The 18,231-nt window shown below is 47.0% G+C and overlaps 1 protein-coding gene across 4 annotated transcripts in view; it reads right to left on the bottom strand.

Moving 5' to 3' along the window:
- Nucleotides 1-18,231, bottom strand: part of CASQ2 (calsequestrin 2) — a 189,594-nt gene that overhangs the window by 62,902 nt on the left and 108,461 nt on the right. The window lies entirely within an intron of this gene.

The raw sequence follows: 18,231 nt of genomic DNA, 5'->3' as shown, positions 1-18,231 counted from the left end.
TATTTGATGGAACAGTCACAGGAGATAAGTATCTGGAAATTCTAATGAATCAAGTTGTTCCGCAGTTACAGCAACAGCCGAATTCACATGACCTTTATTTCCATCAAGATGCGGCCCCTCCACATTATTCCAGAGTGGTCCGCGAGTATCTGGATGAAACATTTCCTAATAAATGGATTGGCCGAAGAGACCCACGTGATTGGCCGGCACGTTCACCAGACTTGACCCCAATGGATTTTTCTTTTGGGGAGAACTCAAGGACAAAGTTTATAGTCGAAAACCAAAAAGTGTCAGTGACTTGAAAAATGACATAAGAGATGGATTTCAAGACATTAATACCCAGAGAGACTTGTGCAAAAAAGTTTGTCGAAGCGAAAGAGGCGACTTCAAAGCTGAGGAAATTATAATGGAAACAGTGTGAGCCCCTGCGCTGATAACATTTAAGAGCTTTTGTATCATTGTTCAGAATAAAATGTAATTGTCAATGTTATGCTTCTGTTAGTAAATATCATTTTATATATAAATCAAAATAAATGTTATTATTTTCTGGCCACCTACTTTTGGACCACCCTGTATATATATGTACATACTGTACAGTGGGGAAAATAAGTATTTGATACTCTACTGATTTTGCAAGTTTTCCCACCTACACAGAATGGAGAGGTCTGGAATTTTTATCGTAGGTCACTTCACCTGTGACAGACAGAATCTAAAAATATAATCCAGTAAATCACAATTTATGATTTTTACATAACTAATTTGCATTTTATTCCATGAAATAAGTATTTGATACAATAGAAAAACAGAACTTAATATTTGGTCCAGAAACCTTTGTTACAATTACAGAGGTCAGACGTTTCCTGTAGATCTTGACCAGGTTTGCACACACTGCAGCAGGGATTTTGGCCCCCTCCTCCATACAGATCTTCTCCAGATCTTTCAGGTTTCGGGGCTGTCACTGGGCAACATTGAGTTTCAGCTCCTCCAAAGATTTTCTATTGGGTTCAGGTCTGGAGACTGGCCACTCCAGGACCTTGAAATGCTTCTGTGGCGCCCCTGAGGGTTCGACCGCCACAGGGATGCTGCACTTCTCTAATGGAGTGTAGTGTTCCTCCTTTGAGGTAAGAACAGTGCGATGGTCAGGACCCCACCTCCACATCCAACACCACACTTCTCCCACCAGAGGGGGCTAGTAGGCACCAGGTGCTGCCCCTACTGGAAAATGGGAGACTGGGGAACCAAGAGATAGGGGTACCAATTAGTGGGTGAGGGTGGAGGATTCACATTATAGTGACACTTTAAATTTCATATTTAATACACAGCCATCTTGGTTCTGCGTTCTTTGATTGTGATCTCCCTCCCTGAGCGTGGAGGATGAAGACACGTCCCTCGTACCTTGGCCTTGGGACGAGGGGCAGGTTGCAGATAATGTATGTCTCAGCCCGGTCAAGAACCATGACCAAGAAGGCCCGGAGCTTAGGAGTGTAGCTCCGCCGCAAATGGATCCCGGGGGGGATGCAGACGGAGCGGTATACGCCACCTGTCCTCGCCAACCTGATCTATTCAGAGGGATTCCGGCTGCAAGAGGGGTACCGGCCCCCGACACCTGACCTTGCTACTCTATGTCCTGGTCAGGGAAGCCCGGTAGGCCCTGAGGATCCCACCGGGTATCGGAAGGAGCGGAGCTGCCACCCGTACCCTTTTTCTGAGTGAAGTTCAGAGGGAGACCCGGCCTATCTACACACACACAGACAGGAAAGGACCCGGTCTGAAGTCTAGGAACACTCTGGTGTGGGGTCCTGATTGAACACTGGACTTACTCGGAGGTTGTCGGACCCCCCCTTCTCTGGTGACCGCAGAACTCCGCGAGGAGCAGGGAGAAGCCTTTCAACTGCAATCTCCACCGTGAGTAAAAACCCTGGAAGTTAACCCCTATGGCCTCCGGACTCTTTATTCTGCATTACACCGCACTACGCAGCACCAGAACTCCTATACTACAACCCCCTCCATTCTGTCTCTCTGCCCTGAGGCCCTGCTCCGCCTGTGGGGAGTAGTACCAACGACGGCTGCCATAACATCCTGCCTTAGCGGACTGCAGCAGCGCTGGTGGCCTTCACCAGGTTCCACAGGTGGCGTAGTCGAGATCAACCACTCAACTCAGATAAGCCCGTACCATCCTTTTTAATGTGACTGCCCTGGGCACGGAGCGGGTCCGGGCCACGGCTGCACCCCATCGACAACATAGGACCCGGCTCCGAGTCCCCCATCTCCCAGGGTAGGGCTTCCAGCGTCACACACTTCTTACACAGCCACTCCTTAGTTGCCCTGGCTGCGTGTTTTGGGTCATTGTCATGCTGGAAGACCCAGCCACGACCCATCTTCAATGCTCTTACTGAGGGAAGGAGGTTATTGGCCAAAATCTCGCGATACATGACCCCATCCTTCCTTCAATATGGTGCAGTTGTCCTGTCCCCTTTGCAGAAAAGCACCCACAAAGTCTGATGTTCCCCCAACATGCTTCACGGTTGGGACAGTGTTCCTGGGATTGTACTCATCCTTCTTCTTATTTCAAACACTGCGAGTGGAGTTGATACCAAAAAGTTCTATTTTGGTTTCATCTGACCACATGACCTTCTGCCATGCCTCATCTTGATCACCCAGATGGTCATTGGCAAAAACAGGCCTGGACATGTGCTGGAGTGAGCAGGGGAATCTTGCGTGCCCTGCGGGATTTTAATCCATGACGGTGTAATGTGTTACTAACTGTAACATTTGAGACTGTGGTCCCAGATCTCTTCAGGTCATTGACCAGGTCCTTCCGTGTAGTTCTGGGCTGATTCCTGACCTTTCTCAGAATCATCCTTCCCCCACGAGGTGAGATCCTGCATGGCCCAGACCGAGGAATATTGACAGTCATCTTGTGTTTCTTCCATTTTCTAATAATTGCGCCAACAGTTGTTGCCTTCTCACCAAGCTGCTGCCTATTGTCCTGTAGCCCATCCCAGCCTTGTGCACGTCTACAAATTTATTCTTGGTGTCCTTAGGCAGCTCTTTGGCCTTGGCCATGGTGGAGAGGTTGGAGTGTGATTGATTGAGTGTGTGGACAGGTGTCTTTTATACAGGTTACGAGTTCAAACAGGTCCAATTAATAGAGGTAATGAGTAGTGATGAACAAGCGTGCTCGTCACAGCTCGGTACTCGCCCGAGCATCTCACTGCTCGGCGCTCCCCGCCCTGCATGTTTGGCGCTCTTTACAGAGCCAATGAACATGCAGGGATTGCTTGCCACGCACTGTAATGCCGTAGCCATGTTGATTGTGGGCATTACAGTATATAAGACCTGGTGACCCTATGCTTGTCACAGTCTAACCCGGAAACAGACAGAGTAGGGAGAGGTGCTGCTGAGTGAGAGAGATATTTGCTTGTTTATTAGTTAGTATAGGTATTCCGTAACATGCATACTGTATATACATATCCATCTGAACTAACAGTCCTTCTGAGGACTAATCCAGCTGCATCTATTACTGGTGATAGCAGGAGTTAGGCAGGCAGGGTTTGTGGACACTGTATAGAGCAGAATAGGGTCCATTGCACGTTCTGTCTGCTGCTGTTACAGACATCCATAGACCTAGATATTAGGGCTATTTTTTTTACTCTTAATCCTGATTATTTGCTTAAAAAGAAATACAGTCCACCATTGTACTGCTCTATTTGCTTGTTAGCAGAATACAGGCAGAATTTTTTTATTTTTTTAAGCAGAGACACTTTTCCATCATCACACGTGATCCCATATTACTGCTGTAATAATACAGACATTTTTTGGAGCGTGCCAAATACTCAACTCCATTTATAGTTAGCCATCTGTGTTTTATTGAACCTATTCACACTTGGCTGTTGACCAATACTATACTATAAGGCCACAGCCTAAAACCATGGATGTCAAACGTGATCGCATATTACTGCGGTAATAATTCAGACATTTTGTGAAGAGGGCCAAATATTACACTCCATTTAAAAAGGTAAAGGTGCGTGGCTGGGGACGGGGAAGTGGACGTGATGGTGATGGTGCACGCAGAGGATGAGGACGTGGGCAAGATGGAACTGTGCCTGCTGAGGGAGCACAACAAGCACCCACATCATGTCGCTCGACCTTCCTGTCCCAATTACTAGGGGACCGCAGCACACCACTATTGAACCCAGAGCAGTGTCAAAAGGTTATTGGTTGGATAGTGGATAATGCTTCCAGTCACTTAGCCGCCACCACCACCACCCTGTCTTCCACACGGTCAAGTCTCAGTAGCTGTGAGTCTGGACCGCATATTCCTCACCCTGACCCTCCTTCCTCCCACCATGCCGAGTGCCCAGAGACAACTGATCCCACACTTGGACACTCCGAAGAGCTGTTGCTACGCTGGCGTGTCCTTTAATAAAATAAAATAAAACTTAAAGGACACGTCGGGGTTCACCGGACTGCAGAGGAGCTGCAGCAGCTGAGTCCCAGAGGAATGTTCAGCTAAGCACAGAGAAAGAAATAAACTATGTGTGTTAAGTGCGCACACAAGTAGTAACTACACAAGGTGCAATGCTGGGAGTTAGTAACACTCCAGAAACAAAACTAATAAACTTCTGCACTGCAAGACACCGCTGTGCAGAGCAGGAAGGATCTGGCAGAATGAAACGCCCGAGCACTAGATGGCGGCATATAGAGTTGCAGATAGCTGCGGGCCAGGAAAGGCCTGGAACCTAAGTTCCTAAAGAGGAGGAGGATCTCTGCAGCACCCAACACATGGGTGTAAAAGCGGCAGTGTGACCACACATACAATGGCGGACCCTGGAATGCTGGATCGATAGCAAGGACGCCTCCATGGTGTGGACACCAACCGGTGAACCGACACGGTACAGCATGCTGCTCACAGCATTCCCCTAGCCCTAATTGATGGCTAGGATGACTAGGGAGCACACAGCAGGAACCCTTGACAACGGCTCTCATACACTGCATTTACTGCCAGAGACCTCACCCCAGTTTAGAAAGAGATAGACTAGGCACCGGGGCGGAGCCCACCGAGCCCTTAAATACACTAGAGACAACCCCAGCCCCCCAGGACAACCTACCACGCTGTACCAGACAGCAGGGGGCGTGGCTTAGCGGCACATAACCGCAAGGGGCGTGGCTTAGCGGCACATGACCACAAGGGGGCATGGCTTAGCGACACATGAGCAGAAACGCAGAAACCACACTTAGAATCCCTAGAACTGAACCTAAATGCTGAAATTACTGACCAGCAGGAAAGGGCCTGACCGGACGCCGCGAGAAAGCCCTTCTCCTGCGTACCGGCCTAACAGCTGTTCACTTTTCCATTTATATATTCGGGCCTCTTGCCAACTTCAAGAGGGGCAAGAGGAGATCGCATGTAGCGATGCCCAAATATTTGATCAGCCACGGTCACATGAAGGCGACGGTGGGAAAGTGTCACAAGAGGTGGACGATGATGAGACACAATTGCCAGAAAGTCAGGAGGAGGACCAGGGTGCGGAAGTGGAAGATGAGGTGGTGGATGATGAAGTCACTAACCCAACCTGGCAAGGTGACATATAGAGTGAGGACAGCAGCACCCAGGGGGAGGGAGGCAGAGCACCCCAATAGGCAGGAAGAAGCAGTGTGGTGGCCGCAGACACAAGGCGGGCAAATGTTCCCCAGAACACCAACACGACGGAAGTTGCCAGTACAATTGTTAGGTCTTCCCGAATCTGGTTGTTTTTTAAAGACTGTCCAGATAACCCCAAAAAGACCATTTGCACCATCTGCCAGGCCAGAATCAGCAGGGGCAGCAAAATTACCAGCCTGACCACCACCAGCATGCTCAGGCACATGACAGCAAAGCAGCCGACTAGGAGAGCCGAATGCCAGGGTCCAGAAACAGTGTCTGCGGGTGACAACACTGCTTGTTCTGCTGTTGTGCGTGCACGCCAATCCCCTGTCCATGGCACATGCGAAGATGCCTCCTGCCCTGCACCTGTTGTTGCCCACTTGCAACTACCACCATCAGTAACCATGTCCACGTCATTGTCCCAGTGCAGCGTTCAGTTGTCTCTACCCCAGTCTTTGGAACGCAAGTGTAAATATGCAGCCAACGCCCCACAGGCCACACTACTAAACTCACACGTTTCTCGAATGCTTGTGCTCGAAATGTTGCCTTTTAGGATCGTGGAGATGGAAGCTTTCCGCAACTTGATGGCGGCAGTCGTTCCTCGGTACTTGGTCCCCAGCTGCCACTATTTCTCCATCCCATCCCTGCAATGCCATCCCTGCATTACACAAGCACGTGTCTCAGAACATTAGCCGTGCCTTCACCAACGCAGTTACTGGGAAGGTCCACCTAACCACGGACACGTGGACAAGTGCTTGTGGGCAGGGATGGTACATCTCATTGATGGCACACTGGGTTAATATAGTGGAAGCAGGGACCCAGTTGGACCTTGGGACGGAACACGTACTCCTGAAGCCAAGGATTGTGGGCCCTGGGTCAATCAGGGTTGCCCCCAAATGCTACAGCTCCTGAACATCCTCCTCCTCCTCCTCAGCCTCATCAGCAGCCTCCATCTCTGAAATGACCACATCAATCACAAACTGGAAGCACTGCAGCACTGCCTCGGCCAAGCGGCAACAGGCACTGCTGAAGCTAATATGCGTAGGGGACAAACCGCACACCTCTGAAGAGTTGTTGACAGCTGTAACAGAGCAGGAAGATCTGTGGCTGTCACCGCAGAACCTACAGCCAGGCATGGTCGTGTGTGACAATGGCCAGAACCTGGTGGTGGCTCTGAACCTAGGCAAACTCAGACACGTACCATGCCTGGCTCCTGTGCTCAACCTAGTGGTTCAGTGGTTTCTCAAAACCTACCCGGATCTGCCTGATCTGCTTGTAAAAATATGCCGTGTGTGTGCCCATTTCAGAAAGTCACCTAAAGCTTCCGCCACCCTCGCCGTGCTTCAGCAGAATTTGCAGCTTCCAGCTCACCGACTGGTGTGCGATGTCCCCACGCGTTGGAACTAAACTTTGCAGATGTTGGGAAGGATTTGTGAGCAGCAGAGGGCAGTTGTTGAGTACCAGCTTCAACACACCCGTCAGCATTCAGGTCAGCCTCCGCACATAAGAACTGAGAAGTGGGCATGGATGTCAGACATCTGTGTCGTCCTTCAAAACTTTGAGGACTCCACCAAGATGGTGAGCGGTGATGACGTCATAATTAGCGGCACCATCCCGCTTCTCTGTCTTCTGAAATGTTCGCTGCTCACAATTAAAGAGGAGGCATTGCAGGTGGAGCACGATGAGATGAAGCAAGGAACTATACAGGTTGATGCTACACAGCCCAGCCTCATCTCTTCTCAATGCGGATAGGGTGCTAATGGGGAGAAGGAGGAAGAGGATGAGGAGGAACAAGAGTTGGTTTCCTGTGCTACAGACAGTACTACTCACACTACATTCATACCATCTGTTCAGCATGGATGGCTTGAGGAAAGGGAGAATGAGGAGGAGGATGAGAGGAGAGCATGGACAGTTATCCTCTTGTTCAGGACAGGGAAGACTTAGCTTTTGGCAGTCTGGCACACATGGTTGACTTTACGTTCCGCTGCCTTTCCCGTGACGCCCCCCTTGTACGCATTTTGGCCGACAGTAATTACTGGTTGGTCACACTTCTAGACCCATGCTACAAGGAGAACTTTATATCTTTCATTCCAGTGGCAGAGAGGTCTATTAAAATGTTGCAGTACCAGAAGGCCCTTGTTGTGGAATTATTAAAAAAATTCCCATCTGAAAACGCTGGCGGCAGAGGTCACAGTTCCTTGGACAATCAAGGAGTACAGGCGAGGGCGACACAAATACAACGCAGCAGAGGCAGGGGAACACTGTCAAAGGTGTGGGACAGTTTTCTCAGACCCTCCCAACGCCCAGGCCCTGATGCGCGGGGTATTGTGACAAGGAGGGAAAAGTTTGGGAAGATGCTGAAGGAGTACCTTGCCGACCGTACCAACGTCCTCCGTGATTCCTCTGTGCCTTATAATTATTGGGTATCCAAGCTGGACACGTGGCATAAACTGGCTCTCTGCGCCTTGGAGGTCCTGACCTGCCCTTCCTCTAACGTTTTGTCAGAGCGGGTTTTTAGTGCCGCCGGGGGAATTATAACTGAAAATGCTGACAGGCTGACTCTTGTAAAAATGAACAAGGGCTGGATTGGGCCAGACTTCTCAACACCACCGAATGATAGCAGCGGAAGATAAAGTCAAATCTACTGGCTTTTTTGGGAGGTCTATTCCCATGCACCTCTACACACCCAGACATGGGTATACACTTCTTGATTTTGGATATTTTCTGTTGTCCTCCTGCTTCTCCTCATCCTCCACCACCATATAACCAGGGTGACCGTGATGCAATACCCACATAATTTTTTTGTAATTTTTATGATGCCCGTAGGAATTTTTTCGTAGGCCTACCTCTAACATTCTTTATGTTATACAGCATATTCATGTATACCCCCCAGGGGTAAATGTTTTTCAGCCCATGTACTTAGTGAATGGGCATTACCAGTATAGGAGACCCATTCCTTAACAATGGTAACAATTTTTTTAATGAGGACCTCCTCTACATCTCTTCAAAGGGGTATTGGACTGCGTACAATTTTTTGCCAGCCCTTGCAGTCACTGTATGGGCATTACCAGTATAGGAGACCCATTCATCAACAATGGTAAAAAATGTTTTACTATGGCCCTCCTCTATGTCTCCCCAAAATTTAGGCACCCGTTGCAGTCACTGCATACGCTATAATTGTATAGCAAAACCGCTCCTTTATAATGGGAGCATTTTTTTAACTGAGGCCCTCCTCTTTGTGTCTTCAAATTGGAATTGGGGTTTTTCCAAAATTTGGGCAGACCTTTTAGTTACTGCATACGCAATAACAGTATAGGAGACCTGCTCCTTAAAGGGGTTGTCCACTAGTTTTACATTGATGCCCTATCCGCAGGATAGGGCATCAATGTATGATCGGCAGGGGTCCCGCACGCTGCACCAGTTGCAGATGGCCGGAAGTCCTTAACTTTAGTGCCTGGCCATCAAGTTGTAGTGGCCGGCGCTTGTTACTGCACATCCGCCTCCCATTCAATTGACGCCGCCGGCACCGATAGCAGCTGATTGGCGAGGGTGTCGCGTGCGGGACCCCGGCCGATCATACATTGATGCCCTGTCCTACGGATAGGGCATCAATGTAAAACTAGTGCACAACTTCTTTAATAATGGGAACAACAAAGCATAGCCAGCTGATGGCTCTCTAACAATAAACTTTCAGAGTCCCTCCATCATAAATGAAACAGGATGTGTCTGATGATGTGTCACACACCACATGGCCAGATAAGGTTGTAAAATGTTAAAATGACATTTCCTGGTGAATGCATTTGTCTTGGTTGAAAGCAATGCAAAAGTGCAAAAATACATCAAAAACGCTACGTGTGAACATAGCCCAAGGTATGGAGGAGTATTTTTGGTTTTGTATATTTATTTTGCTTTATATACAAGTCATTACCCTGGAAAGGATGTTCCTTAACATATTTCCCAGGAAAATCCATTTTGGTTTCGTTTTTGTATGTTTTATTGTGAGTCTGTAAAAGTGGCATAATACTCTGACCACGTTGTTGACAGCAGTGACCTGGGGGTCAGAAATGCTTCCAGGGGTCTTCCTCATGCTGTTCCCATGTCATTTGAGCACTGTTCCCATCGATTTGGGCAATTTTTAGGCCCTCTGCAGACCGCCGGGGGGAGCCGCCGGAAAAATGCTCGAGTTTCCCATAGACTTACATTGGGCTCGTTGCTCGGGTCGAGCTCCAGAGTATTCCAATGTGCTCGACCCGAGCAACGAGCACCCGAGCATTTTAGTGCTCGCTCATCACTAATACCGAGTGCAGAGTAGGAGGCTTCTTAAAGGAAAACTAACAAGTCTATGATACTTATTTCATGCAAAAAAAATGCAAATTAATTACGTAAAAGTCATACAACGCGATTTTATGGTTTTTCTTTTTAGATTCTGTCTCTCACAGGTGAAGTGACCTACGATAAAAATTACAGATCTCTCCATTCTCTGTAGGTGGAAAACTGCAAAATCACCAGTGGATCAAATACTTATTTTCCCCACTATATATATATATACACACCGCGTGCAGAATTATTAGGCAAATGCGTATTTTGATCACATGATACTTTTTATACATGTTGTCCTACTCCAAGCTGCATATTCTTGAGAGCCAACTACCAATGAAGTAAATCTGGTGATTGCATCTCTGTAATGAGGAGGGGTGCTGACTAATGACATCAACACCCTATATAAGGTGGGCTTAATTATTAGGCAACTTCCTTTCCTTTGGCAAAATGGGTCAGAAGAGAGATTTGACGGGCTCTGAAAAGTCCAAAATTCTGAGCTGTCTTGCAGAGGGAGGCAGCAGTCTTGAAATTTCCAAACTTTTGAAACGTGATCACCGAACAATCAAGCGTTTCATGGCAAATAGCCAACAGGGTCGCAAGAAGCGTGTTGGCCACAAAAGGCGCAAAATAACTGCCCATGAATTGAGGAAAATGAAGCGTGAAGCTGCCAAGATGCCATTCGCCACCAGTTTTGCCATATTTCAGAGCTGCAACATTACTGGAGTATCAAAAAGCGCAAGGTGTGCGATACTCAGGGACATGGCCAAGGTAAGGAAGGCTGAAAAACCACCACCTATGAACAAGAAACATAAGATAAAACATCAAGAATGGGCCAAGAAATATCTGAAGACTGATTTTTCAAAGGTTTTATGGACTGATGAAATGAGAGTGACTCTTGATGGGCCAGATGGATGGGCCAGAGGCTGGATCAGTAAAGGGCAGAGAGCGCCACTCCGACTCAGACGCCAGCAAGGTGGAGGTGGGGTACTGGTATGGGCTGGTATCATCAAAGATGAACTTGTGGGACCTTTTCGAGTTGAGGATGGAGTGAAGCTCAACTCCCAGACCTACTGCCAGTTTCTGGAAGACAACTTCTTCAAGCAGTGGTACAGGAAGAAGTCGGTATCGTTCAAGAAAAACATGATTTTCATGCAGGACAATGCTCCATCACATGCATCCAACTACTCCACAGCATGGCTGGCCAGTAAAGGTCTAAAAGAAGAAAAAATAATGACATGGCCCCCTTGTTCACCTGATCCGAACCCCATAGAGAACCTGTGGTCCATCATAAAATGTGAGATCTACAGGGAGGGAAAACAGTACACCTCTGGGAGCATTGTCTGGGAGGCTGTGGTGAGATCTACAGGGAGGGAAAACAGTACACCTCTGGGAACAGTGTCTGGGAGGCTGTGGTGGCTGCTGCACACAATGTTGATCGAAAACAGATCAAGCAACTGACAGAATCTATGGATGGAAGACTGTTGAGTGTCATCATAAAGAAAGGTGGCTATACTGATCACTAATTTTTTTTGTTTTTGCATGTCAGAAATGTTTATTTCTAAATTTTGTGCACTGATATTGGTTTACCTGGTGAAAGTAAACAAGTGAGATGGGATTATATTTGGTTTTTATTAAGTTGCCTAATAATTCTGCACAATAATAGTTACCTGCACAAACAGATATCCTCCTAAGATAGCCAAATCTAAAAAAATCCCACTCCAACTTCCAAAAATATTAAGCTTAGATATTTATGAGTCTTTTGGGTTGATTGAGAACATAGTTGTTGATCGATAATAAAAATAATCCTCTAAAATACAACTTGCCTAATAATTCTGCACACAGTGTATATCCCCCAACCTGGTATATATGTCTTCTATCCTGGGCCCCTTCCTGGCATATATATCTCCCGCCCTGGTATAAGTCCCCAATTCCACTGCTGTTATTTAATGCATAGAAACAAATTAAACGATTATACTCTCCTTCCCTCCGCTCCCCCTGCAGCGCAGCATCCTCTTCTGAAGCCGGCTGCTGACTTCAGCATGCAAGCCACTGCCATGCGCCCCCAGTCACATGCACGCTGACGTCATCTGCTGGCTTCTGATTGGCCGGCAGCATGTATTGTAGTGCCACAACACAATTCAGCTCAATCTGTGTCCAAGGACGCAAATCCAGCTGAAGCTTGCACTGCTGTCAGCGCCCCCTCACCCGCACAGGCCCAGTTGAAACCTCTACGATCGCGATTGTTATGCCCTAGTCTCTATCATCATCATCATCACTATCCAAATTATCATCATCACTGTCCTGATCATCAAAACCACTACTATCCCGATCATCCACACCACTGTCTCGATCATCATCACAACTATTCGGATAATCCTTACTACTATCCTAATATTCATCACCACCACTGTACCGATCATAATCACCACAGCTATCCGGATCATCACCACCACCACTCTCCCGATGATCATCACAACCACTATCCCGATCATCATCAAAGCCACTATCACGATCATCATCACTACCACTTTACTGATCCTCATCTCCACTATCCAGATATCATCACCATTATCCTGATCATCATCACTATCCCAATCATCCTCATCACCATTATTCTGATCATCATCACCACCACTATCCTATTCATCATCATCTCCACTATCCTATTCATTATCATCACCACTATCCTAATCATCATCACCACCACTATCCTAATCATCACCACCACTATTCTATTCATCATCACCACCACTATCCTATTCATCATCACCACTATCCTATTCATCATCACCACTATCCTATTCATCATCACCACCACTATCCTAATCATCACCACCACTATCCTATTCATCATCACCACCACTATCCTAATCATCATCACCACTATCCTATTCATCATCACCACCACTATCCTAATCATCACCACCACTATCCAATTCATCATCATCACTACTATCCTATTCATCATCACCACTACTATCCTATTCATCATCACCACCACTATCCTATTAATCATCACCACCACTATCCTATTCATCATCACCACCACTATCCTATTCATCATCACCACCACTATCGTATTCATCATCACCACTACTATCCTATTCATCATCACCACCACTATCCTATTAATCATCACCACCACTATCCTATTAATCATCACCACCACTATCCTAATCATCACCACCACTATCCTATTCATCATCACCACCACTATCCTATTCATCATCACCACTATTATCCTAACCATCATCACCACCACTATCCTATTCATCATCACCACCACTATCTAGATTAGCGGTCTCAAACTCAGCCGTGTCAATCTGCCGCACATGGATAAAATTTGTCCCTAATCCTATAATAATGTCCCTCAGCCTGTAATAAAGTCCTCAGTCGTGTAATAATGTCCCCTGTCCTGTAATAATGTCTCCATCCTGTAATAATGTTCCCCATCCTGTAATAATGTCCCCCATCCTGTAATAATGTCCCCTGTCTTGTAATAATGTCTCCATCCTATAATAATGTCCCCAATCCTGTAATAATGACTCCCATCGCTTTATAATGTTCCCAGTCTTGTAATAATGTCCCTTCTCCTGTCATAAAGTCCCTAATCCTATAATAATGTCGATCAGCCTGCAATAATGTCCTCCGTCCTATAATAATGTCCCCAGTCCTGTAATAACGTCCCCTGTCCTGTAATAATGTCTCCATCCTGTGATAATGTCCTCAGTCCTGTAATAATGTCCCCTGTCCTGTAATAATGTCTCCATCCTGTAATAATGCCCCCAATCCTGTAATAATGTCCCTCAGCCTGTAATAATGTCTCCACCCTGTAATAATGTCCCCAGTCCTGTAATAATGTCTCCATCCTGTAATAATGCCCCCAATCCTGTAATAGTGTCCCTCAGCCTGTAATAATGTCTCCACCCTGTAATAATGTCCTCAGTCCTGTAATAATGTCTCAATCCTGTAATAATGTCCCCAGTTCTGTAATAATGAACCCCCGCCTGTAATAATATCCCTAGTTCTGTAATAATGTCCCCAGTCCTGTAATAATGTTATGTGGCGCCCCTGAGGGTTCAGTCGCCATAGAGTTACTGCACCTCACCCAGAGGTGTGGTGTCTCCTTCTCTCAGGTAAGATGGGAGTGCCGCACGGAACCCCAAAACACCCGCATCCAACACCACACTGCTCCAGGCCGGCTGGAGGGGCAAGACGCAATGTACTTCACTGCTGAGCCCTGGCCCTGGCTGGAGTAGGGGGGGAACCCAAAGGTAGGGGGAACCAATAGTGGGTGTGGGTGGAGGAAGCAGATACAGGAAGCACTTATACAGTAGATATAAAAGGGACACCATTTTTAGGGTAGGCAGTTGAGTAGTGGAGTGAGTGGAGTTTAGTGAGGGCTGTTCAGAGGAACAGTCCGGGAGCAGAGGCTCATCAGGAGCTCTGCTCCACAAGTTAGGGCCCAGGATAGAGGCCCCGGAGGGGAGCAGGGAGCAGGCTCCGTTCTAAGGACAGGATCCCAGGGGGTACGGCGCGTGCAGGACCGCACCCGTACGCCCCGCTCCTGCCCGGTGTCAGGAGGGATCGGTTGCTTCATTCTATTCTCCAGGGGGGTCAGGTTGGTCCTGGATCCGATGTACAGGAAGGACTTCAGCATACCTGAGCGGGATTGAGAGTGGGCAGCGTAGGGCAGCGGTGAGAAGGACCAAGTGTGAAGATGGTCAAAGTAGGAACACGTGAAAGTGGGGTTCCGCCAGGCATTCCTAAGCTGCTTGAGGAAGGACTGAACCCCTGTCCGGTGAACGCGGCGCGACGAGGGAGGCCTTCACCTGTAAAGTGCACTTGTGAATTGCCCAAGACCTGTAAGTAAAATCTTGGACGACTGCATCGAACAGCCTCTGTCTGTTTCTTCACCGGCGCCATTCTTCCCCCCCGCACTACAACGCCCAGCGCACCATTCATCTATTTTACACTGCCCTGGGGCCTGCTCCACCTGTGGGGAGCCGTACCATCTTTAGCTGCCCTGACATCTACCTCAGTGGACTGCCGCAGCGCTGGTGATCCTCACCAGACACCACAGGGGGCGTCACGAACTCTCTGAACTTTTACTAATAATTGATACCCCTTTTTGCACTGACCGCCCTGGGCCAGCCACCGTGATATCCCCTGCAAGCAGCCAGAGGCCTGGCTGCCGAGTACCCCACGGCCCTGGGAGCGCGTCAGTTACCTGTCCTGTAATAATGAACCTCATCCTGTAATAATGTCCCCAGTCCTGCAATAATGCCCCCAGTTCTGTAATAATGCCCCCAGTCCTGTAATAATGTTACCTGTCCTGTAGTAATGTCCCCGTCCTGTAATAATGTCCTTCATCCGGTAATAACATCCCTTGTCCTATAATAATGTCCCCATCCTATAATAATGTCCCCAGTCCTGTAATAATGTCCCGTGTCCTATAATAATGTCCTTAATCCTGTAATAACATCCCTTGTCCTGTAATAGTGTCCTTCAGCCTGTAATAATGTCCCCAATCCTGTAATAATGTCCCCAATCCTGTCATAATGTCCTCAATCCTGTAATAAAGTCTCTAATCGTGTAATAATGTCCCCTGACAGTAGTAATGTCCCCAATCCTGTAATAATGTCCCCAATCCTGTCGTAATGTTCAATAGCCTGTTATAATGTCCCCATTCCTGTAAAAATGTCCTTAATCCTGTAATAATATCCCAAATCCTGTAATAATATCCCCTGTCCTGTAATAATGTCCCCAATCCTGTAATAATGTCCTTAATCCTGTAATAATGTCCCCAATCCTGTAATAATGAATCTAATCGTGTAATAATGTCCCCTGACAGTAGTAATGTCCCCAATCTTGTAATAATGTCCCCAATCCTGTAAAAATGTCCTTAATCCTGAAATAATGTTCCCAATCCTGTAATACTGTCTCTTGTCCTATAATAATGTCCCCTTTCCTGTAATAATGTCTCATGTCCTGTAATAATGTCCCCAATCCTGTCATAATGTCCGTTAGCCTGTAATAATGTCCCCAATCCTGTAATATTGCCTTATGTCCTATAATAATGTCCCCTTTCCTGTAATACTGTCTCATGTCCTGTAATGATGTCCCCAATCCTGTCATAATGTCCGTTAGCCTGTAATAATGTCCCCAATCCTGTAATAATGTCTCCTGTCCTGTAATAATGTCCCCAATCCTCTCATAATGTCCCCTGTCCTGTAATAATGTCTACAATCCTGTAATAATGTCCCCTGACCTGTAATAATGTCCCTCACCCTGTAATAATGTCCCCATCCTGTAATGTCCCCATCCTGGTCCCATCTTGTAGTAATGTCCCCATCCTGGTCCCATCTTATAGTAATGTCCCCATCCTAGTCCCATCTTGTAGTAATGTTCCCATCCTGGCCCCCTTCTTATAGTAATGTCCCCATCCTGGCCCCCTTCTTATAGTAATGTCCCCATCCTGGCCCCCTTCTTATAGTAATGTCACCATACTGGTCCAATCTTGTAGTAATGTCCCCACTCCAGTCCATATCTTATAGTAAAGTCCCCATCCTGGTCCCCTTCTTATAGTAATGTCCCCATCTTGGTCCAATCTTGTAGTAATGTCCCCATCCTGGTGCCCTTCTTATAGTAATGTCCCCATCCTGGTCCAATCTTGTAGTAATGTCCCCACTCCAGTCTACATCTTATAGTAATGTCCCCATCTTGGTCCAATCTTGTAGTAATGTCCCCATCCTGGTGCCCTTCTTGTAGTAATGTCCCCATCCTGGTCCAGTCTTGTAGTAATGTCCCCACTCCAGTCCACATCTTATAGTAATGTCCCCATCTTGGTCCAATCTTGTAGTAATGTCCCCATCCTGGTGCCCTTCTTATTGTAATGTCCCCATCCTGGTCCAATCTTGTAGTAAATGTCCCCACTCCAGTGTACATCTTATAGTAATATCCCCATCCTGGTCCTCATCATATAGTAACGTCCCCATCCTGGTCCCATCTTGTAGTAATGTCCCCATCTTGTACTTGTAACAATGTCACTCTTTACACACACATAAAAAAATTCTTCTCACCTAGCAAAGCGAACAGTAGCGTCTTCCTCCTCCATAGCCGAGACGGCACATGGCAGTGACATCAAGTGTGGCCTCGACGAAGATGCCAGTCTCTGATTGGCTGGTGGCTGGAACTGGTATTGCCGTTCAAAGAGACAGTCTCTGTGCCACAATACATTTCAATTGAATGTGTGCCAGAGGACGCGCATTCATTTGAAAATTAACACTGACATCGGAGCCCCTGGACAGGGCCACAATTATCTCAGGGTTCTGAGGGCGCACAATGGATCCTCAGGGGCCACATGTTTGAGACCCCTAATCTATATCATCATCACCACCACTATCCCAATTATCTTCACCACTATTCCAATAATTATCACAACCACTATTCCGATCATGACCATCACCACCACTATTTCGATCATGACCATCACCACCACTATCCTGATCATTATCACAACCATTATTCCGATCATCACCATCACCACCACTATCCCAATCATTATCACAAGCACTATCCCGATCATCATCATCACCACTATCCTGATCATCATCATCATCACTATCCCGATCATCACCACAGCTATCTCGATCATAATTACCACCACTATCCCGATCATCATCTCCACCACTATCCTGACCATAATCACTACCGATATCCTGATTATCATTACCAGCAGTTTCCTGATCATCATCACTATCCCGATCATTATCACAACCACTATTCCGATCATGACCATCACCACCACTATCCTCATCATTATCACAACCACTATTCCGATTATCATCATCACCACCACTATCCCAGTCATCATCATCATCACCATTATGCCGATCATCACCACCACCACTATTCCGATAATCATCACCACCACTATCCCGATTATCGTTATCACTACTATCCCAATCATCATCACTACCACTATCCTATTGATCATCACCACCACTATCTCGATCATCATCACCACCACTATCTGGATCATCATTACCACCACTATCTCGATCATCATCACCACCACTATCTCAATCATCATTACCACCACTATACCGATCATCATCATCACCACCACTATCTCGATCATCATCACCACCACTATTCCGATCATTATCACCACTATTCTGATCATCATCACCACCACTATCCTGATCATCATCAACATTATCTAGATGATTACCACCACTATCTCCATCATCACCACCACC

Source organism: Phyllobates terribilis, unplaced genomic scaffold, assembly GCF_046119375.1.
Source record: "Phyllobates terribilis strain yellow unplaced genomic scaffold, ASM4611937v1 Scaffold_2__4_contigs__length_985480577, whole genome shotgun sequence".
Classification (NCBI taxonomy): Eukaryota; Metazoa; Chordata; class Amphibia; order Anura; family Dendrobatidae; genus Phyllobates; species Phyllobates terribilis.
The sequence above is the reverse complement of the archived record's forward strand: the minus strand, read 5'-3'. Positions and strand labels throughout refer to the sequence as shown.